The sequence below is a fragment of the Phascolarctos cinereus genome, unplaced genomic scaffold, assembly GCF_003287225.1.
Source record: "Phascolarctos cinereus isolate Bilbo 61053 unplaced genomic scaffold, phaCin_HiC Scaffold_4;HRSCAF=312, whole genome shotgun sequence".
Lineage (NCBI taxonomy): Eukaryota > Metazoa > Chordata > Mammalia > Diprotodontia > Phascolarctidae > Phascolarctos > Phascolarctos cinereus.
Window position 1 is genome coordinate 54,764,650 of NW_027555847.1, and position 27,438 is coordinate 54,792,087.

Sequence of the window (27,438 nt, forward strand, 5' to 3'; positions counted from 1 at the left end):
CCTTCTGAGCATGAGTGTCCCCCAAAGCTCTGTCCTGGACCCTCTCTCTTCTCCTGTGCTATTTCATCAACTCCCATGCCTCTATGCTGATTATTCTCTTCTCTATTTATCCAGCACTAACCTCTCTCCTCACTTCCATTCTTGCCTCTCTGACTGCCCTACTGGGCAGCTCCAACTGGATGTCCTAGAGACGTTTTCAATTCAACACGTCCAAAACTAAACTCAAGATCTCCCCCCCCAACCCCTGCCCTCTTCTGAATTTCCCAATCACTGTTGAGAGTATCAACATCATCCGGGCCACCCAGGCTCACAACTCTACTCTCCTGCCATATCCAGTCTGTTGCCAGGTCCTCTCAATTCTACCTCTGCAGCATCTTCCCGATACACCTTCTTCTCTCCTCTGACACCGCCACCACCCTGGTCCAGGCCCTTATCACCTCTCACCTGGACTACTGCAATAGCCTGCTGGTTGGCCCTCCCGCCTCATCTTTCCCCGCTCCGGTCCGTCCTCCACTTAGCTGTCAAAGTGATCTCCTCCCACTTAATAAATGCCAGTGAATCACCATGATCTCCAGGATCAAATGGAAGATCTTCTGTTTTGGCTTGGAAAGCTGGTCATTCTTCTCACACTTGATCCCCCCCACTCAGCTTTATGATCCAGTGACGCTGGCTTGCTTACTGTTCCTCAAACAAGACACCTCATCTCCTGACTACAAGGTTGGCCTGACCATTCCTACACCTGGAGTGTTTTCCTACCTTGTTTTAGCTTCATGGTTTCCTTCCAGTCTCAGCTGAAATGCTCCTTTCTGCAGGAAGTCTCTTCCAATTGCCCTTAGGTCTAGAGCCTTCCCTCTTCTGATTATTTCTAATCGATCCTGTTACATGTCTGGTTTACACATAGTTGTTAACACATTGTCTCCCTCATTAGAATGTGAGTTTCTTGGGGCAGCTAGGTGGTGCAGTGGATAGAGCACTGGCCCTGAAGTCAGGAGGGCCTGAGTTCAAATCCGGCCTCAAACCCAAACACTTGACATTTACTAGCTACGTGACCATGGGCAAGTCACTTAACCCCAACCGCCTAAAAATAAAAAAAAAAATTTTTAAATTTAAAAAGAATGTGAGCTCCTGAAGGATATGGACTGTTCTGACATTTCTTTGACCAGTATATCCACTAAGACCATCACTGTATGTAGCATTCATTCCATACCCACAGCCCCTGCTGCTCTGCAAAGAAGGGAGGCCCAAGCTCTTATCTCTTCTTCAGAGTCAGGTCCATTTTTGTTAGGTTTGCAAGGTCTTTCTAATTTATATTATTGGATTTTTTGTATTGTTTTCTTGATTCTGTTTAGATCGCTGTATCAGCTCGTGCCTTTGAAGGCTTCTCAGTATTCATCACAATCATTATTTCTCACATCACAGTAATATTCCATTACATGCATATAACTTATTTGGCTGTTCCCCAATCAATGGGCATCTACTCTTTTTCTACTTCTTTGTTACTATAAAAAAAGTTATAGTGATAGCAAGAACTGGAAACAAAGTGGTTGACACATTAATTGGAAAATAGTTAAACAAGTTTTGGCAAACAAATGTAATGGAATATTTTTTGTACCATACAAAAAAACCCCCATAAAATAGATGTAGTGAAACTTGGAAAGATCAGTATGAACTGATACTGAATAAAATAAGCAGACCTGGGAGGAAAATTTACATGATGACCCTGATAACATAAAGGAAAACAATTGTGAAAGAGCTCAGGACTGATCAATTCAGTGACTAATCACGACTTGAGAAAACTAATGATGAAGCTGGCCTCCCACCTCTTGGGTACAGAATGAGACATCCGCTTTCATACATGGCCAATGGGATAATCGATTTTGTTTGACTGTTTCTTTGTTATAAAGCTGTTAAAGTGCTGCACTCAATATGTCAGCAAATTTGGAAAACACAACAGTGGCCACTGAATTGGAAAAGATCAGGTTACATCCCAGTCCTAAAGAAGGGCAATGCCAAGGAATGTTCACATTAATGCTGAAGATTCTGCAAACTAGACTTACACGGAATGCTGAGTGCACTGCAGAATCAATGCGTTCAAATCATGGTGCTGGATAAGACTTTTGAGAGTCTCTTAGACAGCAAGGAGAGCAAATAAGTCAATACTTAAAAAAATTAATTCAGGCTATTTGTTGGAAGGTCAAATACTAAAACTGAAGCGTAAATACTTTGGTCACATAATGAGAAGATGAGACTCATTGGAAAAGACCCTGATGTTGGGAAAGAGTGAAGGCAAAAGGAAAAGGGGACAGCAGAGGATGAGATGGATGGATAGTGTCATGGAAACAATGAACGTGAACATGGACACATTTCAAGAGATAGGGGAGAACAGAAGAGCTTAGCATGCTACGGTGCATGGGGTCACAAAATGTTTGACATGACTGAACAATAACAATTTGTTACAAGGGGGAAGGGGGCTTCTATTGGAGGCTATGAATAGGTCATAAAGATGAAGTAGGAAAAAAAAAGAAACAAGCATCATCAACAAGACCCTTAAAAATACACAGAATAAAAAAGTTCAGAATGGAATATACATAGGGCAATTTTCTTACTATCTTACTAAAATTAATATCTACTTAAAAAACAAAATGTACATAAAAGAAGCTTATAGGTCTATGTAAAATGTGTGTGTATACAAACTTGTTTTGGGGTTCTTTTTTATGCTGACATGTTTGTGTTTATTGATGGTTAAATTCGTAATAAGAAATAAATTTTTTTACAGTCATTCCACTCAATGGAATATAAATTCCTTGAGAAAATGGACTGTTTCTTCTTTTTCTTTGTATCCCCAGCTATTTGTACACATTAAGTCTGTAATATTTGTTGCATGAATTGGAAACAATCTCAAAGGGCATTTAGTCCAATACCCACCAAATGGCACCCAGTTTTTACTTAAGACCTCTGGTGAGATAAAGCCTACTCCCAAGGCAGCTAACTCCACTTACGGAAAACTTGAATTGTCAGAAACCTTTTCCTTATCTCGAGCCCAAGAAAACTGTATTATCATGGAAGCCTAGAGAGAAGATCTACCTAAGTAGAAGGCACGGTGAATAGTTTCAGAAGTTGCAAAGAGGTCAAGAAAGAACCTCTCATAATGGCCAGAAATAGGGTGGGTTTCACTACTTCAAATAAGTAAAATTGAAAGGGACATCAGAGGTGATCTAGTACAACCCTATTATGTTACAGATGAGGGAAACTGAGGCTTAGAGGTTAAGTGACTTGACCATATCACCCTCCCAACAAGTATTTGGTTCCCCAGCCTCAGTTGAGAGATGAGGATGATAACATGCATGGTGGAAAAGTACTCTTTGTGACTGTGGGGCAGGTATATGTTAATTTACAAGGTAGATGTTTTCATGAAAACTCACGTATTAAGTACATCACAATTTACCTTTAATAGGAGAACTCATAATTTTAAAGTAGCATATAGCAAATCTCTTCATAAAGTGACATATGCTTTTGTGACATAATTAATAACATGATATGTATATATATATATATGTATGTGTGTATACACACACATACGTAAAGTCAAATAGCATTTATTAAGTGCCTACTATATGCCAAGTCCTATGCTAAGCACTAAAGATTCAAAGAAAGCAAAAACAGCCCTGGCTGTCTAGGAGGTCACAATCTAATGGGGGAAAGAACATTTTAATAAGTAAGTATGCATCCAACTTAGATGAAAAGTAACCATAGAAGGGAAAACTCAAGAAAGTAGTTGGCAGAAGGGGTAGAGAGATAAAGGAACAGGAAAGGCCTCTGGCAGAAAGAGATGGATGGATAGATGGATAGATATTTTTGTTTATATTTGTAAAATTATGTTTTCTCAAAATAGACCATACTTATATAATCACATCCCCCCCAACACTATCACCTAAGGAGAAAAAAATATAAAGAACCCTATCTTAACTGTCCCATTTCAATTTTATGAACCAAATATCCCACTAAAATCCTTTAATCCAAATAAAAAGTCACATGTATTAGTCTAGCAAGAAAGAAAAACAACTCTCTAACTGTATCTGTTCAAGGATATTGACAAAGCAGTTAGTCTTTGCAAAAGACACATTAATCAGTTAACTACCATTTACTAAGTCCCTACTCTGTGCCAGGTACTGTGCTAAGGGCTGGATCCATTGTAGGGCTCATAGTCCAACACTTCTCAGGAATCTGCCACAGGTCTAGATTTAACTTTGTGATATAGTACTTTCTTTGCTAAATTCTTTCACCATACCAAATCCTAACTAAAACAACATTCCTCAGTGCAAACTATTTGAATTTTTTAAATAGAGAATATCAGGAAAAGGAACTCTTATGAATACATAAAGACTCTATAATATTGCCATTAAAAGTTCCTTATATTTTATTTGCCTAGTAAATTAAGAGGAAGGCAGCTAGGTGGCACAGAAGATAGAGTACCAGGCCTGGAATCAGGAAGACATCATCTTGAGTTCAAATCTGGCTTCAGACAGTTACTAGCTGTGTGATCCTGGGCTAGTCACTTAACCCTACTTGTCTCAGTTTCCTTATCTGTAAAATGAGTGGTAGACAAAAATGGCAAACCACTCCAATATCTTTGCCAAGAAAACTCCAAAAGGAGTCACAAAGAGTTGGACATGACTGAAAACGACTGAACAATAACAACAAATTAAGAAGGTATTCACTCAGAATTCTGAACTGGAGTTCTCAGTCTCAAGATTAAGACTGGAAAGAGGCTTTAAGGGACAATCTAATTCAACACTTTATCTTAGAGATTGAGAAAAAACAAAACAAAACAAAACAGAAAACCAAAGGGTAATATGTCTTACATAATGTGCCAATGGAAAAAAGAGGACAGAACAAGACAGAACCAAATGCAATGTTGAAGTATACTATGCAAAAAAAAAAAAAGGCTAGAATAGCAAGGAATGATTTTCATGGAGAAGTGCAGAAATAATTCTTGAAAAAGGAAATGACGAAGGAGATTGTTTCGTAAAAACCTGAGAAGACTTATATGAATGGATGCAAAATGAAGTGAACAGAGCCAGAAGACAATCATTGTACATACTAACAGCAATATTGTAACAATGATCAACTGTGAAAGACTTAGTAACTCTTATCAAGATCAACTGTGAAAGACTTAGTAACTCTTATCAATACAATGATCCACCAGAACTCCAAAGGACTATTTATGAAAAATGCTTTCTACCTCCAGAGAAAGAACTGATAGAATTCAGAATGAAGTATATATATTTCTTTCCACTTTTTGTTTTCCTTGCCTTTTTTTCCCTGGAACATGGCTAATGTGGAAATATGTTTTACATGACTTCATATGTATAACAGGTGTCAATATTTCTTATCATCTCAATGGGTGAGAAAGGACAAAGGGAAGGAAAGAATTTGTAACTGAAAATAAATAACATGTTAAAAAAAATTTTTTTAAGTTTACAAAAGCATTTTCCCTACAACAATCTTGTGAAATAACTAATGAGAAGATTAACCTGGCTGGGGCAGTGTATCATCACTGGGAAACTGCACAAGCTGAAGTTGGGCTAGGTTGGGTAAGGCCAGATTATATACATACTGTCCTTGTAAACCAAGAAGACGACGATGAGAGAAATGGACTCCAAGATCCCTTCTCATTCTGATTCTATGAAATGAAGAGCTATTGTATCAATCAATCATAAACATTTATTAAGCACCTACTAAGTATCAGGCACTGTGTTAAGCACTGGGGATACAAAAAGAGACAAAAGATATTCCCCACCCTCACACACAGTCTAAAGGGAGGGAGAACACATACATAAACATACAGAAAGCAAGCTATATACAGGACAAATAGGAAGTGGTTCACAGAGGGAAGGCAGTGGAATTAAGAGGGATTAGGGATGGCTTCCAGTAAAAGTAGGGATTTTAGTAGGGACTTGAGAGAAGTTAGGGAAGTCAGCAGGAAGAGCAGAAGAGGGAGAGCATTCCAGGCACGGGGGACGTCTGAGGCTGAGATATGGAGTTTCTCGTTTATGGAACAGCCAGGATGCCAGTGTCACCAGATTGAAGAGTATGTGGAGGGGAGTAAGAAGACTGGAAAGGTAGGAAGGTGAAAGGTTATGAAGGACTTTGAATGCCAAACAGAGCACTGTGTATTTGCTCCAGGAGGCAACCAGGAGCCCCCGGGATTTTTTAGTTAGGGGGTGACATACCAGACCTGCATTTTAAGAAAATCATTTCCGTGGCTGAATGAAAGATGGCTTGGAGTTGGAGGGACTTGAAACAGGCAGGCTATCCAACAGGTGCTATTACAATATTTCTTGAGCAGGGAATGACATGCTTGAAGTGTTATATTAGATATATATCAATATTCTGGCAGTACATAAAGTGGGTTGGAGAAGGGGAAGACTGGAAGGGGATCAGCTGGGAGGATTTTGCCATAATTCAGGTGTGAGGTAAGACCAGCTGGGAAATGGTTGTAGTAATCTAAGGGTGAAGGGCTAGATCTGGAGCTAAGCATCAGCTATGGTCAGTGAGCAGATAAAGAGGGCAGTGAGAGTAATAAAATGAAGCCTACCGAAAATTATATTTTACATAATTCTTTAATACAATAAGTCAAATAAAATGGAACACCAAATATAGAACTGTATTACATTAAAAGTGAACACCTGGCCTCACAGAATCATAGAATTGTCTTTAAAGGCTAGAAGGGACCTTATAGATCACCACCTCTAAATTTGTCATTCTGCATGTATACACTAACATCAGAACCACAAAGAACCAATTTTATACAGCAGAAAAAAGATGATAATCTATAGTCATATGAAAAAATGCTCTAAATCACTATTGATTGGAGAAATGTAAATCAAAACAACTCTAATGTACCACATTACACCTATCAGTTTGGTCAACATGACAAAACAGGAAAATGATAAATGTTGGAGAAGATGTAGGAAAATTGGAACACTAATGCATTGTTGGTGGAGTTGCAAAATGATCCAACCATTTCGGACAGCAATTTGGAACTATGCCCAAAGGGCTATAAAAATGTGCATACCCTTTGACCCAGAAATAGAACTTATAGGGCTATATCCCAAAGAGATCATACAAATGGGAAAAGGACCCACAAAAATATTTATAGTAGCTCTTTTTGTAGTGGCAAAGAATTAGAAATTGAGAGGATGGTCATCAATTGGGGAATGGCTGAACAAGTTGTGGTATATGAATGTAATGGAATGCCATTGTGCTATAAGAAATGATGAACAGGCTGACTTCAGAAAAACCTGGAAAGACTGGTATGGTCTGATGCTGAGTGAAATGAGCCAAACCAAGAGAACGTTGTACACAACGGCCATGTTGTAAGATGACTAATACTGATAAACTTAACCCTTCCCAGCAATACAAGGATCTAAGACATCTCCAAAGGTCTCATGATGGAAAATGCCATCCACATCTAAAGAAAGAACTATGGAGTTTGAATGCAGATCAAAGCATACCATTTGCTATTTTTTTCTTCTGTTGTGTTTTGTTTCCTCTTTCTGGCGGTTCCTCCTATTGGCTCTAATTCTTACCTACAACATCACTAATGTGAAAATATGTTTAATAGGAATATATATGTATAGCCTATAGCAGATTGTGCGCCGTCTTGGGGAGGGAGGTGGGGAGAGGGGGGGAGAAAAATTTTAAATTCAAAAGCTTATGGAAGTGATTGCTGATAATTCAAAATAAATTAATTTTAAAAAAACCAAAAAAGATGATAGAGTAAAGAGAATGTCAGTAAGTCTTAAACATGATGTTATTACTTTTTTCTGTAATTTCTATACCATAATTCTACGATAATATGGACAGAACACTAGACTGGGATTCAGGAAGACCTAGATTCAAATCCCACCTCACACACTTACTAGCTGTATGACCTAGGCGAGTCACTTAACTGTGCTGTTTCTCAATTTCCTCACCTGTAAAATGAGGAGGCTGGCTTTAATAGCCTGATTCCTTCTTAAATCTGCAATCCTATCAGTGACAATGGATTTGATTATCACACACACTTCTCTGAAACCAATAATGCACTCATACTAGATAGCTAGGATTAGGAATGCTGAATAATTTGTGAGCAATATAAGACAAATAAAAATGTTTTTTTGGGGAGGAGGCATCAATTTTGGATGGAAAATTCACCCACGAGGTTAAAAACTTAAAGGTTTTAAGAGGCAATATGATACAGTAGAAAAAGCTCTGGCTCTTAGATTGGAATCTCAACATTAACACTAGTCATGTGACCTTGAACAAATCACTCACCATCTCGGAGTCCATTTCCAAGAATTAATGGAGCATGGGACTTGGACTTGAGAATCCCCAAGTTAAAATTCTGCCTCAGACAGTTACTAGCCATATGGCCCTCGTCAAGTCACTTAATTTCCATTTTCTCATCTGTAAAATGGGAATAATAATAGGACCCACCTTTCAGGGTTGTTTTGATGATCAAATGAGATAATATTTGTAAAGTGCTTTGTACGTTTAAAGCACTATATAAATGCTATCTTGTTCTATACGTTCCACTTTCCTCATAGGGATATTGTGTGGTATTTCATAAATCTTAAAGCATGATAGAAATGTAAATTGTTAGTATGCTTGTGCACTGTGTACAAAAAAGAAACTAGTCCTTTTTTTGATCTATCCTATGGACTGACAACAGGATTTCTAGTGTATATTACAAGCGTCACAACAAACTCTATCCAATGACAACTATACATAAAGTACCATGGTGGGTGCTGGAGAATACAAAAATAAAAATGATCTATTAAGGCATGCATACAAGCAACTATAATACAGATGACAATTTTACAGTGCAAAGCAGTCCAAAATACCTTTCTTTGTACCCTCAGCACTTAACACAATGCCTAGCATAGAGCAGATGCTTAATAAATGTTTATTCACTGATTTATTGACTGAAGTTATTATGTTCAAGAGAGGAGAGGGCAATGTAGCTTCAGCATTGCCTTCCTGCTTCCAAAGACAATGAAAGTTTCTTAAGAGCAAGGAAGGATGCTGCATTTTCACTACATATTGAAGTCATAATGCAGTGCCTCATACAGAGTCAGCGTTTCCAACATTTATTGACTTGACTCGAATTTCTTTAACTGCCACTGCTCCCTTGCACATAACCTAAATTCTGGCAACCTGACTTACATCTCTCCATCCCCCATATGCCCCTATGTGTATTGCTTTTGTGTCTTCATTCTCATTATTCTCTTTATCTAGAATACAGTCCCACATCTCTGACTGGCAAAATCTAACGGCTCATTTTTAATGCCACCCCCCTCATAGCCCTTTTCTGATGGCTGTCCTATCTCCAACTGGAAATGATCTCTCTCCCCTCCAAATACTCATGGTATTCTGTTTGTACCTTTCTTATGAAATACCAGATCCTGCCTTGTGCAGTAGTGATTTTTGATTTTGTCTTATCCTCTCTATTCAAATATAAAGTTCCTGAGGACAGGGACTATACCTTATTCATCTTGTATGCTTTCTAGTATAGGGATTGAGGTGACCAGAGAAAGAACTTGATTTTTCTGTACTTAAAACATCCAGAATGATAAAACCTTAGAATTAGAAAGCATTTCAGAGGCTTCCGAGCATAATTTATATCTATCCAAGAATCTCCTTTACAAAATAACCAACAAGAGACCATTCAGTCTTTTGCCTAAATTGCTCTAGTAAGTGGGAGGCCACCTTCTGCTTTTGACGTTTATATGTGTGAGTTTGGGCAAGTCCTTTAACCTCCCTGGACTTTGGTTTCATCATGTATAAAATGAGGGTGGGAGTTCTGACTTGATGGTCACAGAGGTCACTTCCATCTTTGGATCTATGATCCTATGAATCAGAATATTCCATGTTCTGTTAGCTCTGTTATATATTTTTAATCTATTTACATGTTTGTGCCTTCTCCTCCAATATAACATAATCTGATTGCTGGAAGGAACAGTTTCTAACCCCTAACACAATATGCACTTGCTAAATGCATGAAATTGAATTTAATTGAAAAGATTTCTCTCATATCAAGCCTAAATCTCTCTGTTCCTAGTTATGCCTTCTAGAACTAAACAGGACCATACAGCTGTTCTTCAAAGACTTGAAGATATCTTTCATATGACCCTAGTCTTCTTTTCTCCAGGCTAAAACACCCTCAGTTACTTCAACTGATACTCTTTTGGTTTGACCTCAAATCTCTTCTCCATCGTGGTCATCCTCTGGACCCTCTTCTCCTTATCAATGTGCTTCCCAGAAATGAAGTCCAAAACCTAACAGAGTATCCCAAATGTGTTTTGACCAGGGTGGAGAACACAGTTATTATTTTATTTGTGCTAAACACTAAATCTTTCTCAAAAGATCTTAAAGTCCCATTACTTTTTTTGGCTGCCATAAAACGCTGTTGAATGATCTTTTTCAGACAAACTGATGTGTAACTACATCTTCACCATCTTGCACTGGAACCCCAGATTAACATTTTCCTTATTATTATTCATCTTATTAGATTCAGCCTCACATCTTAACTTGTTGAGACTAGACATCATCATCTGAGTGTTAGCTATTGCTCCTGGCTTTATGTTATCTGCAAATCTGATAAGCACGCCAAATAAATCATTTATAAAATTATTAGATAGGATGAAGTCAGGGACAGACCCAGGAGATGCTCCACTAGAGGCTTCTTTCCAAATGGACGCTGCATCTTTAATGACTACTGTACTCTTTGGATCTCGCTATTCAGTCAATCCTAAGTTTACCCACAGAGCTATCCTGTCCAGTTACTGGGGGAAGTCTTCATTTTGACACACAGTCCTTGAAAAACTGGAAAACAATCAAGTATAAACAATCAAGTATAATTTTTTTTTGGAAGGCAATTGGGATTAAGTGACTTGCCCAGGGTCACACAGAGGGGCAGCTAGGTGGTGCTTATCAGATTTGCAGATAACATAAAGCCAGGAGCAATAGCTAACACTCAGATGATGATGTCTAGTCTCAACAAGTTAAGATGTGAGGCTGAATCTAATAAGATGAATAAGGAAAATGTTAATCTGGGGTTCCAGTGCAAGATGGAGAAGATGTAGTTAGACATCAGTTTACCTGAAAAAGATCATTCAACAGTGTTTTATGGCAGCCAAAAAAGTAATGGGATTTTAAGATCTTTTAAGAAAGATTTAGTGTTTAGCACAAATAAAATAATAACTGTGTTCTCCACCCTGGTCAAATTTGATAAGCATACCCTATAATAAGGCAACCTCCAAATAGATATAGGAACTAGATAATCAAAATATGTCTCTATATATGAGCATGTATGTTATATGTATGTACACGTGTATATTCATGTATACACACTTACATATATGAACAAGGAAGATATTTCCTTTTAGATCTATGGATTGGGGAAAAGTTCAGTACCAAACAGGAGACAGGATGGAGAGAATCTAAGAAGATAAAATGGACAATTTTGATTAGGTAAAAATGAAAGTTTTTATATAAACAAAAGCAGCTAAAATTAGAAAGGAAACAGGTAACTGGGAAAACATCTTTGCAGCAAGTTTCTCTGATACAGATCTAATTTTTAAGATATATAAGGAACTGATTTCATTTATAAGAATAAGATCCATTCCCTAATTGATAAATCATCAAAGGATATGATTGAGCAGTTTTCAGAGAGAGAAATTCAAGCTGTCAATAGACTTATGCAAAAATGGTCCAAATCACTAATAATTAGAGGGATGCAACTTAAAGTAACTCTGAGGTTCCATCTCACACCCATCAGATTAGCAAAGATGACAAAAAAGGAAAATGACTAATGTTGGTGGAGTGCAGGGAAAGAGGCACATTAATGCACTATTGGTGGAACTACACACTTGTCCAGCCAAATCCATACCATTACTAGGTTTATATACCAAAGAGATCATAGGAAGAGAAAAAGAACCTATATACACAAAAATATTTGTGGCAGCAAAGAAACTAAGGGATGCCCATTAAGTGGGGAATAACCAAACAAATTCTAGTACACAGAGGTAATAGAATACTATTGCACAATGATGGAAAGGGATGTACTGGGAGAAACTTGGGGAACCTTGTAGGAACTGGTACAAATACAAGTGAATAGAATCAGAACCACAGCCACAGTGTAAAGAAAAAACAACTTTGAAAGACTTCACTCTGATCAATGCAACGATTAACCTTGATTCCAGATGATGAACAATGCAACCCACCTTCTGACAGACAGGTGAAGATTCAAGATACAGGATGAGACATATATTTTTGCATACTGCCAACATGGGAGTGTTTTGCTTGACTGTTTATTTGTTACAAAGATTTTGTTTTCCTTTTTTCTTTTCAAACTGGGAGGAGGGATATGAGAACAAATATTTATTTATTAATTTAAAAATAAAATTATAAAGGAAATAGAAAAACCTGGTCTCCTACTTCCAGCCCTACTTTTATCTCCTCCTACCTGCATTTGCTTCCAAGTAGTCTTCTTGTCCCTTAATACCTCCTTGTGAAACCTATAACTCTGTTAACACTACACTTTTTCCCTTTCTCTCTCTGTTCTTTCTGCTAATAAAACTACCACCTTACACTTGTATAGAGATTATGAGATTTCAAAGTACTTCCAAACATCATCTCATTTTACTGTCACCTTGCCTTTTCAGAGTTTTCATGTAAATAACCTCATCTAACTATTCTGAGATAGGTACAGCAAATATGACTATCTCCATCTTACAAATGAGGAAACAGAGCAGTTAAGTGATTTGTCTAAAATAACCAAAACTCAAACTTGAAGGATGACAAAAAAATGCATTTATGACACTTTCTATTTTTAAAAAAAGACTTTCACATCTATTGTCATAAAACCAAAGAGTTTTACAGCTATTAGAAAACAGATGACTGAGTTCAATCCCCTCGTTTTAATTCTTTTTTTTTTTTGGAAGGCAATTGGGATTAAGTGACTTGCCCAGGGTCACACAGAGGGGCAGCTAGGTGGTGCAGTGGATAGAGCACCGGCCCTGAAGTCAGGAGGACCTGAGTTCAAATCTGGCCTCAGACCAAACACTTGACACTAGCTGTGTGACCCTGGGGAAGTCACTGAATCCCAATTGCCTAAAAAAAAAAAAACCTTCACAGTGTCACACAGATAGTAAGTGTCAAGTGTCCAAGGCCGGATTTGAACTCAGGTCCTCCTGACTCCAAGGCCGGTGCTCTATTTACTGTGCCACCTACCAGCCCCAATCTCCTCATTTTATAGAAAAGGAAACTGAGACCTAGAAAGATTAAGTGACTTATCCAATGGTAAGACAACTGGTTAACAGCAAAGCTAGAACTGAGTTCTCCTAACTTCCAAGCAAGTAAGTGATGTTGCCACTATATATTTTATGTTTGATCTTCCCAATACAGTTTCGAACAGGTAGGTAGAGCAGGCATTAATATTCCCATTTTACAGGAGAAAAAAATCAGACATGGAAAAGAATGCTGTTTCCAAGGTTATAGAGCAAGTAAGCAAATGAAACAAGACTGGAACTCAATTCTTAGATCTCCATCCCAGTGTTCTTATTATGATTCCAAGTAAGACCCCATTACCTTCTGAAATACATGAAAAAGCAAAGAAATCTTACCACACTTTAGGGGCAAGGAGTGAGTGTGGGTGGGAGGGAATAGTTGGTGAAGGGAAGGTCAACTCTCTAAGCCACTTAAAGCTATTATTAGGAAAATTAAAGCTGGCAGCAGAAGAAACATAAGGATTTTTTTTTCAAACGACCAAAGCTATAGCCTGGAAGCTGGTCTGAGTCACAGCTGAGCACAATCTTCAAAGGTTTCCAACTAACTGAAGTTTCACAGAGAGAGAGAGAGTGAACGTTGTTTTCTATTTATCTCTGGTAAAGAAAACCAAGGTTTATAATATTGCGATTAATAACAGTTTTGTGAGTAATGTACTTAACTTGTACCCGGGTCCTCATATTTCTTTAAACCTTAGGCTAACTCGTATATAATGCTGTCTGCACTCCAGTAATGAAATGCATCTGTGACCTCACCCATTTGGATGCTCCCTTCAGTGGTAAAGATTACAAGTCCTCCATGGCTGTCCATCCTGTGAGATTCTTGCTTAGTTTTTCCAGTCAGTTCATCATATTGGGTTCCATTCAATATGCTAGAAGTCTTTCTTGTTTTCTCCTGATAGCTTGAGGAAATCAATGGAGCACCTGAGATTCCTACTTGTGCTCAACATGTGGCCAGCCCATTTTTTTGGTTTGTTTAAACCACACATTTACTTTATGCCATCTTTTCCTCTAGCTCCTCCTAGAAAGTCCTCATTTGCTACATGTTACAGCCTGCTCACATCCACCATAAGTCTTTCTAGTGCCCTCTGGGTGATATCCATTTTCAATTCTTTTGAGACTATTATATGCTTTGTCTCAGAATACAGCAATAATGCTGGTATTAAAAAGGTGGGCCTTTGTTTCTGGCAAAAGTTTAGAGCAACTAAAGGGGCTTTTCAATTTCCTGAAGGCAATCCAGTCTACTCTCTCTCTCCTTTTAGTTATGGGTCCAATCTCCTGTCTATATGTACTATCCAACCCCAGATATACATACTAATGAACAAGCACCATGATTTGTCCATAGAATTGCATATCATAATCTTGGCAATAGACATTCTTCATCAATTAGTTCTACTGTTTGTGGGTTCTTAGATCATATCTCTTACAGATCTCTTCCAGGAGACACTGAAATATTCTCAAGCATGATGTGACTTTGCATATTGTCATCAGGAAGGAGAACCTCACCATCTATAAAGAATTTCTTTTCCACTTAAACTCTATGCTAGATCTCCTCTATCTCAATGGCAAACACCTTTTGTGAATGTATGTTTACATGTTCTATGCCTCACCTGATGTTTATGATCAGAGAGTCACTGAAAAAGAGCATATGTTGTTATATCTTTCAAGGAATCCTGAATGATGTTGGTATTTAAGTAAGAGACGAATAGCTATTTATTTATTAACTACTATATGGGAAGCGCTATGCTAAGAGTTAGGGCTACACATATGGATGGAAAGAAAGAAAGAAAGAAAGAAAGAAAGAAAGAAAGAAAGAAAGAAAGAAAGAAGAAAGAAAGAAAGAAAGAAAGAAAGAAAGAAAGAAAGAAAGAAAGAAAGAAAGAAAAAAAGAAAGAAAGAAAGAAAGAGAAGACAGGTCTTGTTCTTAAGGAGCTTACTTTCCAATGCAGGAAGACAAAACCCAAAAGAAATCTGAAAAACAAGAAATGAGGAGACTCAGCTTGCAGGAGACACGGTTTGGAAATGGTGGCCAGAAAATGATGTGGATGCTTCATTCTAGGTAAGATAAGGCAAAGGCTTAGCTATCAGAAATTAGAGTGTTCTAGAATCAGAGTCCAGGATTTAGGAGGGATGGTCATGAAGGAAATAAGGATGCTTGCCAGAGTACAGGCAGCATGGTTTAGAAACAGGAGCCAGAAAAATAGTCTTTAAGCCAGCATTTTGAATTTTATGAAGGCTGATAGAAGATTATGAACAATATCTTGTTATGAAGCAATAAAAACTAAAAACCAATTTAGAGAGATCCAACTAGGCAAAGCTATGCCAAGGACATTTAAGGGCAAAAGTGGAAGGACAAACAGAAGAAAAACGTAAAAGATCTGTGAGGTTTTTTTATAAACTGTTTTCACCATCAAGAGTAGTATAGCTACCTTACTGAGATGCTAGGGAAGAAATTCTATATCAATTTTTTTTGCTATTTTCAATAGCATTTGAGAGGCAACAAAACACAGTAGATGTTTCCCAGCCCTTTTCATCTCTACTTCACAGAATGTCTCTTCCTTCAAGACTCAAGCCAAGCACCACGTGGAGACTGTTCTCATCCTTCCCAAAAATTATTATCCTTCCCTGGTCTTTGTAAGAAACTTGTATTGATCTTATATTTATTCTGTGTATCTATTTATTTTGTGTTTTTTTATACACACACATACATATATGCCCATATATGTGTGTGTATATATATATGTTTTATACACATGCCATCCTCCCTTCCTCCAACAGAATGTAAGCTCCTTGAGGGCAGGAATCATTTCATTTTTTTTGCCTTTACATCCCCAGGAGCTTCAACAGTGTCCAGCATATAGTTGGTGCTTAATAAATGCTTGTTGATTACTGATGGATTGAGGGTAGGCCTTCGAATTGGGAAAACCTGGATTCACAGCCTGCCTCTGACACCTACTAATAACTGTGTGATCCTGGGCACGTTGCTTAACCTGCTTGTACCCCCAGGCAGCTCTCTAAAGCTGTAAGTTGCAGACCAGTTGCCAATCCAAATGAGTGAAAGCAGCTTCCATGCTGAGAGTTACCCCAGACTAATGAAGTCACAGGTCTGGACCCAAATCCCTTGTCTCCCCACCCCACCCTGACGAAGTAAAAAAAAAAGTTTTATTTTTATAAAGCATTCCTGGCTGGATCATAAGCCCTTATTCTTTCCTCTTTAGCCACACACACGCAAAGTCTAAGAGGAAGTTGGTCTCCATAATCATAATTAAAGCCACCATTTTATCTTGGTAACAGCTACTAGAACTTACAAGCATAGTATTTAGGAAGTATTAACCAGTCACTACAGGCTTGGCCTTACAAATGTCACAAACTCTCAAGCTCGGCCACCCTAAATTAGTTCAGGTCTCCTTGTTCCTGGCCAAAAGTTATCCTCTTATTAATCAAGCAGTCAGTTTAGTCAGCACTTATTAAGCAACTACCAAGAACCAAGCATTGCACTGGGAGCTAGGAATACAAATACCAAAAAGTGAAACATGCCCTGCTGTCAGGGAGCTTACATTCTATTTAAGGATACAAGGTGCACGCAGGTATGCATTCTGTACGAGGATATATGTATAGACATGTGTGCAGTCATATACATATGTGTATATGTAATACATATGCTATATAATGGGAATATTATATAATATACTATAATGTAATAAATTACATAACCTACATATAGTATGGGGCAGCTAGGATGTGAGGTCTAGAACCAGGAAGACTCATCTTCCTGATTTCAAACTTCAGATACTTACTAGCTGTGTGACTCTGGGCAAATCACTTAACTCTGTTTGCCTTAGTTTCCTAATCTATAAAATGAGCCAAAGAAAGAAATGGTAAACTACTCTAGTATCTTTGCCAAGAAAACCCCAAAATGGGGTCTGATCAGTCAGACATGACTGTCAAAGGACCAAGCAGAACATATATAATAAACATGATATTTTATTATATAATAAACTTTATATAAATACATATATTAATGTTATATACATAGAATAAATATATTCTTAATAAATGATGATGATACTAATAATAGCTAACATTTATATAGTGCCTTACAGCAGCTATGTGGCACAATGGATAGAGGCCTGAATCAGGAAGACTCATCTTCTTGAGTTCAAATCTGGCCTCAGATATCTCCGAGCTGTGTGACCCTGGGCAAGTCACATAACTCTGTCTGCCTCAGCTTCCTCATCTGGAGAAGGAAATGACAAACTACTACAGTATCTCTGCCAAGAAAACCTCAAATGGGATCATTAAGAGTCAGACAGGACTGAAACAACTGAAAAAAAAAAGAGGCTAGAAAGAGAGATTGGGTCCAGGCTGTGAAGGGCTTTAAAGACAAATAGAGGAATTTTCTATTTTGCCAAAGATGGTAAGGAACCACCGAAGCTTATTGAAGCAGGGTGGTGACACAGATGCCATTTTCTATCCATGTCTTGTCTACCAAAGCGCTGCCTTGGGAATCAGGTTCTAGAAAGAGTCGTTTGATTCTTTGCCAGGTAGACAAGGATAAAACAGCAAGGCCAGTTTTATAAGAATCAAACCCAGGCTCAAAGGATCCCCTGAGGAGAGCATTAATTCATTACCTTCTCAGGCCTAGGTACTAGAATCTTCTCCTTTATCACAATTGCAGATAAACCCTCCCTTTATTAACTCTTTTCTGGTCTCTTTTTACTTCCCAGATCTCAGGTTCCTAGAATTACTTCTTCACTATGTGGGTAAAGGGAGATTCACAAGTAATCACAGCAATAATACTAGCTAAGACTTCTATGATACTTGAAAGTTTACAAAATGCTTTCCTCACACCTGGGGTAAATAGTACAAATATGACTGGCTCATTTCACCAATGTATAAACTAAGGCTCAGAGGTTAAATGATTTGCTTGTGATCTCACAGCTAGTATGTTAAGTGTGATTTTAATCCAGATCTTTGGGCTACAAGTCCCAAATTCTTAAGCATTAATTTATGAGGGTATTTCTTTTGTAACTGGTTATTTGGTTGCTTATGAGTTTTTCACTCTGGAGAAACAGAGCATCCTATATATTCAACTCACTTGAAAAGAAGAGATCTACCACCTCAAAGATTAAAAAAGACATATATTACTTTGCCGGTAGGCAACCCACTCATCATGGGATCAAAGGATTTAGGAGTTGGAAAGGACCTTAGAAGTCATGCAATCCAGCTCCCTTATTTTACAGATGAGGAGATGGAAGCCATAGGAGCTCATGCAGGTGCTACCTGGGAAAGGTAAGATCGAGCTGCAGATCCTGGGCCTCTTCCATCAAACTCAGTACTCCTTCCACCAAACCAGGCCCAATGGGGCTGCTCCATTTAGACTTACAACACAAGCCTCCCATGTGTTGTCTCTGTTAGAATGTGAGTTACTTTAGAACAGGGACTATTTTGGGTTTCTATCTGCAATCCCAGTGCTTACTACTTACTTAGAACAGTACTTTGAACATAGTAGGCACTTAATAGATGCTTTTTAATTCATTCATTCATTCATTCATTCATTCATTCATTTCCTCACACTGGATCTATGATAGTAAAGGGAATACATAGGTCTAAGAAGGATAATTCTCCTTTTCTCTTTTAGCTGATTCAGGACTAAAGGGGAGCATTTTTAACCTAAAATATACAGTACTGTTGAAAAGCACCATGATTAACACTAATGAATATTTGGTTATCAGGCTTGAGCCAGGAGGCTCATAAAATATACATCCTGCAGCGTTTTTAATCCACTGTAAAACAGCTTGCTATTTACTTCCAGCCCAAAGTATGAAATCTCCCTTTAATTTTCAGGGCCTCCATACATGTTCTCCTTTCTCTTTCCCAACTTACCAGACCATACTGTTAAAATACAGCACTCCAGATTTCTAATTTCCTTAATGGTGTCTTACCTTAAAAGGTTATACAAGCATTATTCCTCATGCCCTATTTTAAACTCTTATATATGGGTTTAATTAACTATGGGTCTCACCAAAAGAACCGTAAGTGAACTTCCCTTAATTTGGCTATTTCTCGTGCGAGAAATTATCTTTTCCTAACTATTACTAAACACACTATAGGAGCTATCATATAGTTGAAACCTTTTCCTTTTCATTAGGTTTCCTCACACATCTGATACAGATGATATTATCCAACAAGGCATTAAGCAAACCATAACTCTCAGAGTCACCACAGTGCAGAAGAATCATTACCACATAAATTCCTTGATTTTTAAGCTATGCCAAGGTTTTCCTATTTACATTTACTTTTTTCCTCCTAAGAATTCGCAGCTTCTGGTATTTTTCATTGTGACTATTTTATTTCACATAGCGTTAAAAGTTGGAACAAAGTAAATTAAGATAATTCAAAGTCCAGGCCATAGCTGGATGCCTTTTAAACAATTACTCTGACAGATCTATCCATCTATCTACGTACCAACACATATATCCACATAGACATTTATATAGATACACATATATCTATATTTATACACACATCCACATATACATTTACACACATATCTATAAAAATACATATATGTGTACATATACATATATGTATATACATATATCTCTATCCCTCAACACATATATCCACATATATATTTATATAGATACACACCTATATCTAGATCTATATCCAGATATACATATCTATATCTATACATATGATGTTAACACTATAAAGAATGAAATTCCTTTTGGTTCTTTATAGAAAGTTAGCATTGATGATAGATGTCTTAGAATGGTCAGGGAAAACACATCTGGATGTTTATTTTATATAACAAATGTATCAAAGAATAGAGTATGAAAACTTAAGTTTGGTCATAAACATATTTGTAAGATTACCTAAAATATATTAAAAGGTAAGGTCTCTTCCCTTCTCACATCCCAAATAAACATCTGACTTTATCATTAAATTACATGCTGAATTGTCAACTTTCAATTATGCATATAAAAGAAGGGACAGGGAATGCTGCTGTAGAGATTTGCGTTGTGGTATCCATTAGATAACATTGATGACTTCTGTAAAAGTACTAACAAAAATAGTGATGATCCAATTTAGCAACTATATATAGTTTAAAATACAGTTACGGAGCACTTTGTTATTTTCATATCAATTCCAAATAGTTTAAAATAAAAATAACAATAATTGGCATTACTCTTGTATTTCACGCTTTTCAGGAAATTTTATTTAATCCTTAAAGCTAGGATGGGTATTATTATGCTAAGTTTACAAAGGTGAAGACTGAGTTCTAGGTCTTTGGTTTAAATCCAGTTCTCCCATCTAATATACTAATGCTTTTTCCACTAAACTATTTAGAGTTCTATTTTGAATGTGTCCTGTGATTGTTTTTATAACAAATTTATCTTCCTGTATTTTGTTTGGGTCATCGTTAAAACTAGTTTGCATTTCAGTCCAGAAGTAATTAAAATTTTCCTAGTTAATCCACAAATTGGGCAGCCTACCTCATTATAATGAGGGAGTTGTTTCCTAGCCAGCCCTAATAAGAAAAAGCTTATATGAATGCATACACTCTTCATTAACTCTGCAGGGAGCACTGCCCAAGTATACGGGCGCTTTGTCTTGTCTCTATTTAAGGACAGAGTTCAAGATTGGTCGAGTATGCATAACTGAACTTTGAATCCTGTGAAGAAAGTTAGCATTGATGATGGATGTCTTAGAATGCTTGGGGTAAACGCATCTGGATGCGTATTTTATATAACAAGGTAGCAGAGTTTCGAACTGGAAAATAAAATACTCCTAAACGGGAGATCATTCCTAAGAAATGGGTGACTAGCTGCTGAAATAAACTAAAAAAAGACCACCAGGCTGATGGTTTTTATTAAGCAGTGAAGGAAAGGGCACCAAATGATGAACGCAAAACAGATTTTTAAAAAGTCATCCCAATTTAAAGGAAATTTCAAATGTCCATCGTAAGTAATCCACCTAAAGGATATTGAGCAATCTCAGCAAGACCTGTCATCATCATTACAAAAAAAAAAAAGCTAAGTATTATAGCTCATTAAGTCTTAGAAAAGGAAAATAACTTTTTCCCCCAGTGAAGCCTGGTCTTTGAGTAAGAAATGGGGGTAGCCTGGTGGTGCTGGTGCTTTTGTTTTTGTTTTTTCTCAGGTGCTGGTAGGACAGATGAATGGAAGGGAGTCCCCATTGCCTAGCATCACCTGAAATCTCATTCATTTCCCTCCAACCCAGCACAAGCTGCCCTGCATCTCACGCTTCCAGCAACCTCTTTAGACAGCCACTTCATAGCTGGAGTCACAACGTCCCATTCTACTTGCCTCCAGAAGAGCAGAAACCCCCTTACGACCCTCCACCGCACACTTCGCCTCAACCTCAGCTCTCAAAATTAGGGATCCTCAGATTCTTCCATGTAGACGCGGGACCAGCTCAGCTGATTGCCACCCCTACTCAGAAGGAAGGGACTTCCTCCAGATCCTTCTTCCCCCTCCTCCCTTCCCAAAAAGGGATTCCTTCAGCCTTCATTCACCACATCAAAAAGATCCCAGCAGTTCTCCCTACTCCAAGAAGTCCCTCTTCGACCTTCATCAAACCTCAAAGAAAGGACTCCCTAAGCCGCTCCCGGTCCCATATTGGAGAAGGGACTCCCTCTGCTGCTGTTCCCACTCCCCGCCCCTCCGAGAAGGAACTCCCTTCCACGCTCCCCCCAGGGACTCCTCTCCCTGCGAGGAGGGGGGAGCCATCCCTGAGAAGGGGCTCCCCTGGATCCTCCTCCTCACCTAAAACAAGCGATCCTCTCACTGTCCCCTTCCACCTCACAGGAAGGACTACCTGGCTCCCCTCATGCCTTCAGAGAGACCTTTCTGACTCCCCCCCGCCTTCTCAGAAGGGGGATCCCCTGTCTCCTCCCCCAAGATAAGGTCTCCCCTCGCAGAGGGATCCCCTGGTTCCCCTGTCCCCTGTGAAGAAAGCCCCTCTGGCTGCGCCCCCTTCAGAGGAGGGGTCCCATCAGCAGGGAATCCTCCACTCCGGGTGAGACCCTTAAAGCCTGAACAGCGGCGGGACCCTAGGCTGGCAGAGTCCCCGAACCAGTCCCGCAGCTCCCGGGCTGCCCCCACCCCGCAGCCCACGTGCGCGCTCCTGCCTCCCTCCCCCCGCCCCAGCTGCCCTCCTGCCCTCTCTCTTACTCACCGGCCCCTGCGCGGCTCCCCCGCCGCCACCTCCGGCCCCAGCCCAGCCGCCAGTGGGGGTGTGGCTTTCGTGGGGGCGTGGCTCTGGTGGGCGTGGTCTAGAAGGGCGCTCCCTTCCTTCTCCTTCTCCCTCCCCCCAATCTCCCCTTGAGTGGGTCAGGGGCCGAGGCTTCTACCCGGGCTGAGCTCCTCCGGCTGCGCAGCGGGCCGGCGCGAGCGGGTGGCGGGTAGAGCCGGAGCCACAGACGGGGGCGGGATGGGGGGAAGGACCGTGCGGCCCGAGCTGGAGCTGGAGCGGGAGCAGGAGCGCCAGGAATCCCAGGAATGAGGAGCTGCTGCCGCCTGCTCTGCGCCCCGCCCCGTTCCCGTCCCGTCCCGTCCGGCCGCTGCTGCCGAGCAGGTGGGGACGGAGACCTGGAGGAGCGAGTCCCGGCGCTAGCGGAGAGCCCAGCCGGGGCCGAGGGCGGGGCCGGGCAGGTATGGAGGCGGGGCCTCCTCTTCCTCATCCCCCGAGCCGTACACACTGTGTACTCCCTGGGTGTACCCTCACCCCGCTTCTCCCCCCGCCACGTGCGCACTCAGCATTGCATCTGCCCCCCAAAAACACTCCGTTGTGCGCGCGTGTACACACAGACACACACAATGTATACACATGATCAGCGAGCCCATTCTATATACATACATGCATGCAGACATACATCTATGTTGGCCCAGCCCCTGCCCCCTTCAGAATAGGCAAGTAGATACAAACACTGGACTTGCGTGCAGTCCGGAATGAACTCACAGCCTCGCAAGGACTTTTTCGGTAGAAATACAGCCTACCCACAGAGCCTGACAAAAACCACTATGCCTGCCTGTCAACTCTAAGGAAACCGGTCATTCCCACGCTCACTCCCAGCATTTACAGCAGTTTCCACACTGGCCGGGCTTATACTTGTGCCTTGGTTCCCAGGCTGCATATAAACGTAGGACCCTGCCCAGAGTCTCACTACCCCCACACCCTTCATGAAGTGCAAACTAGTTGCCCAGGTACTCTGAAAGACACTTTTCTAACCAGAGTTTAAGTACACATTCTGAACCCTGCACACACCAGGCTCACGCTGGCACTGATGCGTGTCTACTTCCGTGCCACACGGATTAGGAACAGGGGAGCAGTACGAAGCATTCACGGAGCTTTGCCTCCGCCCATTACAGTATTTTACAGCTACCACTACTATACACACATACTCTTACACACAAGTAAGTCACTCCCTTTCCCTCCCTGCCTTGCCTCAAGGAGGAAGTCAGAGTAAATCAAAAACAGTGTGGAAGAGAGGGAGGGACGATTCGCTGGGAGCAGCTTTCACAAATGCTGGCTGGTTTGGCAAACTTCTAGAGTCTACAGCCCTATCTTTTCTGGGGTCCGGGGGCTCCAAAAAACAAAACACTCCTCATTAAGTTCAATTTGTTCTTATTACTAGAACCGGGAACATTCAAGAGATGAAAAAGGGCTGTGGTTGTTTTTTCCTGTCATTCTCCTGAAGCTCTTGGGGATGGTGAGTTTGCAAAGCATTTGGCTTACAGAATACAGCCACTCTGGCCTCCCCCGTTCCCCTTCCCCACCCCTGTCTCCTCACCCTAGTTCTTCCCCGACTGCCACAATTAAGAAGACATTTTATAATGTAAGCAGCCATTAACTGTATAAAATAAATATTTAGAAATACTACCTCCCCTGTTCTCTCTCAATGCCTATATGTCGCTTGCTTTTCCATTATCAGACCTCAGCAACTAGTAACAGGCTTAACAGGAGAGCCAATGGGGTAAGAGGAGGGATAGTATCAAGTTATCTTTTGTACAGTACTTTACAGCTTCCAAAACACTTTTACACATTGAACCCTAACAGTAAGCCTAGGACATGATAAGCAGGGATGATTTTACAGGTGAGAAAATGGAGGCAATAAGGAGGAAATAACCAAGGTCTCAGTACCCCTTGGAGGGACGTTCTCTTTCTACTATACCACACTGTCTCCACAGATTCAATGTATGGGATCCGAAAGGTAGATCTTGCCTTACAAATAGTTTTATCTCATTTCATAATTTTTCACCTCAATTGTGTCCTTACCAAGGGTGTCTTTCTAATACCAGGATCTAAAGGAGCAAATGAACTAGAGTTTAAAATAAGTTCTATCCAAATGGCATTATTATTCCAATCAGTAACCTTAGAAGTCTTAGTAGTGGCAGAAGTAGTAGAAATGTCTTCCTTGAAGAAGTATTAGGAAAAGAGGATGTAAAGAGGTCTGAAAGCTGACCAGATAACCTTCCCCCTCTTTCCTTTGGACTGTTGAAACCCCTGATTCTCTCCCAAGCTATCTGCTTCTTTCTCTCCCTTTTCCCTAACTAATAGTACTTCGAGGGAGACAATTCACAGTCTGTTACTACTACTACTACTACTACCACTACTACTACTACTACTACTACTACTACTCCACCACCACCACCACCACTACCACCACTACTACTACTACTACCACTACCACTACTACTACTACTACTACTACTCCACCACCACCACCACCACCACCACTATTACTACTAACACTACCACCACCACCACTACTACTACTACTACTACTACCACCACTACTATGACACCTAGGGTTACTGAAGGGAATAATAGTGCTTTTGCCCTCCATTTATCATAAATCCAATTCTGTTCTGGAGCATTTAAAAAGATAGGTGATAGCACCCTGGAACTGTCATTTGCCATCATCAGGAAAGGAAAAGGCAGTTATTTCATTATTTACCCAGATAATCCAAATTAAATACATGTCATTTGCATGGTGTTAAGTGACTTGCATGTTAGTATAGTCCAGAGGCCCTCAGAGGGTTCACTGCCTCTTCAAATTCCTGCTCTGCTTGGAACCAGCTTGACTGTCTTCCCAACACAGAGCTGCCTGGCAAGCATGTGACAAGCATTTGATCTTTTGTCTATTAATTTCAGCACCTCCCTTTACATCTGTATGTCAGAGCCCTGGCCACTTAGTTGATTTTTTGTGATCCTGAATATGTCAAGGAATCGATATGGAGTGAGCAGTAATGTAAGCTTTTTGCCTTTTTGTTTTTTCTTTATAATTGCTTGTCCTAGTAGGTTCTGTGCTCTAGGTATTTAACTGTTGTCTATCAGTTTCAGACTCCTTGGCCTTCCTCTGACCCCACTGTCCTTCAAGTGGTTCTCTCTTCTCAAGCTATGCACTAAAGGGCAGATAAATATAAACCAAAGTAGATTGGCAACCAAAAATATTCACCAAGCCCAACTCCTAGGAACTTTTTTTTTTAATCAAGAAAAACATTGACTTTTTATAATTCAGTTCAACAAGCATTTAAGTGTTTAGTACCTGCAAAACTTTATGCTAAACTCTGGTGATAAAAACCCTAAAACAAAAAAAAGAAGTAAAATTCCCCAAGCAGCTTACAGTCAACACATGAATACCAATAAATAATTAGTTTGGCAATCTGAGGAAAGAGAGAATTAGCACCTGGGAAAAGGAGGAAAGGCTTGAGTAATAGCACCTGAATTGAGCCTTTGAAGGAAGCTAAGGATTCTAAAGAAGTATGAGTGAAGAGGGAACCTGATTCCATGCATGGGGGCCTATAGGATGTTGTGGAAGTGGGAAAGAGAATGCAGAATTTGAGGTTGTGGGCAATAGGCCATATTGATTCCCATCGTGGCCATCTTCTTAAGGACACCCTTCCTCTCTGCTCACTTTCCAATTACCACCTCCCAGCCCTCATTCCAGGAATTGTAGTGAAATCAATACTCTAATTTCTTCTGGAATGGGTACTTCAGTCTTCTCCCAATGTAATTCATTGACTTTCCAAATAAAAATACCCCTTCCCTGGATTCAACTTTCTTGTATCTATTGTATATATTTGTAATGAAAGCTTCTTAAGGTCAGGGACTGTCTGACTTATGTGGCGCGCCTAACCATGCTTTAAACATGTTTCCTTTCATTCCCTGTAGATTAATGAATGGGTGGTAATAATAAAGGGGGGTCGGTTAGCCAGATTGGGGGTGGGGCATTAAGTTCTAGATGAGGAGTTTTCATTTTATCTTAGAAAAAGTGGAGGCCTGGAGAAGCAAGATACTGGATTCAGGGAGATCAACTAGGAGGCTATTACTTTATGAGGAAGACTTGGTCATTTCACAGCATCTCCGAGGCCATCTACTTCAAGACTACTTTTTACAGGATCCCCAGTCAGTGGTCATTCAACTCCTACTTGAAGAGCTGTGAAGGGGAACAGACCGGCTTCCAAAGTGGCACATTCTATTTGGCACCACTTTAATGGTTAGGATTTTTTCCTTTATGTCAAGTCAAAATTTGCCTCTGGTTAACTTTCACTCATTGTCACTGAATCAGACTATTATGTGAAGGCACTGTGCTAAGCCCCCCAAATTCCTCACAGTCCCTGCTCTCAAAGAGTTCACAGGGGCCAAGCAGAACAAGTCTTATTACTTGTCCTCCTGACAGGCCTTTAAACACTTGAAGACGTCCATAGTGTCTGTCCCTTCTTCAGGCTAAATACTCTTACTTCCCTCAACCTGTCTTCATAAGGTATATTCTTCTTTCACCAATGTGATTACTGTCTTCTAGATTACTCTACTTTGTTCATATCTTGCCTAAAATATGGTCCCAGAATTGAGCACAGGGCTCCAGATCTGCAGATATGATCTAACTTGGGCAGAAAATAGCAGAACTATTAGGTTCCTCTTTCTGGGGGTGGGTGCTGTGTCTTTTTAAATATGGCTGAAGAGATTAGCTTTTTTTTTTTTTGCTATCATGTCATACCAATAACAAAAATACTTTTCTCTCCCTTCCATATTCCTACTGTTCCTTATCAAAAAGAAAAAGAAAACCCTTGTA

The 27,438-nt window shown here is 39.8% G+C and overlaps 1 protein-coding gene across 1 annotated transcript in view; it reads right to left on the minus strand.

Annotated features, from left to right (window-relative positions):
* VGLL4 (vestigial like family member 4) overlaps positions 1-22,901 on the minus strand; it is a 186,168-nt gene extending 163,267 nt beyond the window's left edge. The window contains exon 1 of the mRNA XM_020981062.2: positions 22,539-22,901. The gene's annotated coding sequence lies outside the window, so the exon portion shown is untranslated. The remainder of the gene's footprint in view (positions 1-22,538) is intronic.
* Between the last annotated feature and the right edge of the window lie 4,537 nt (positions 22,902-27,438).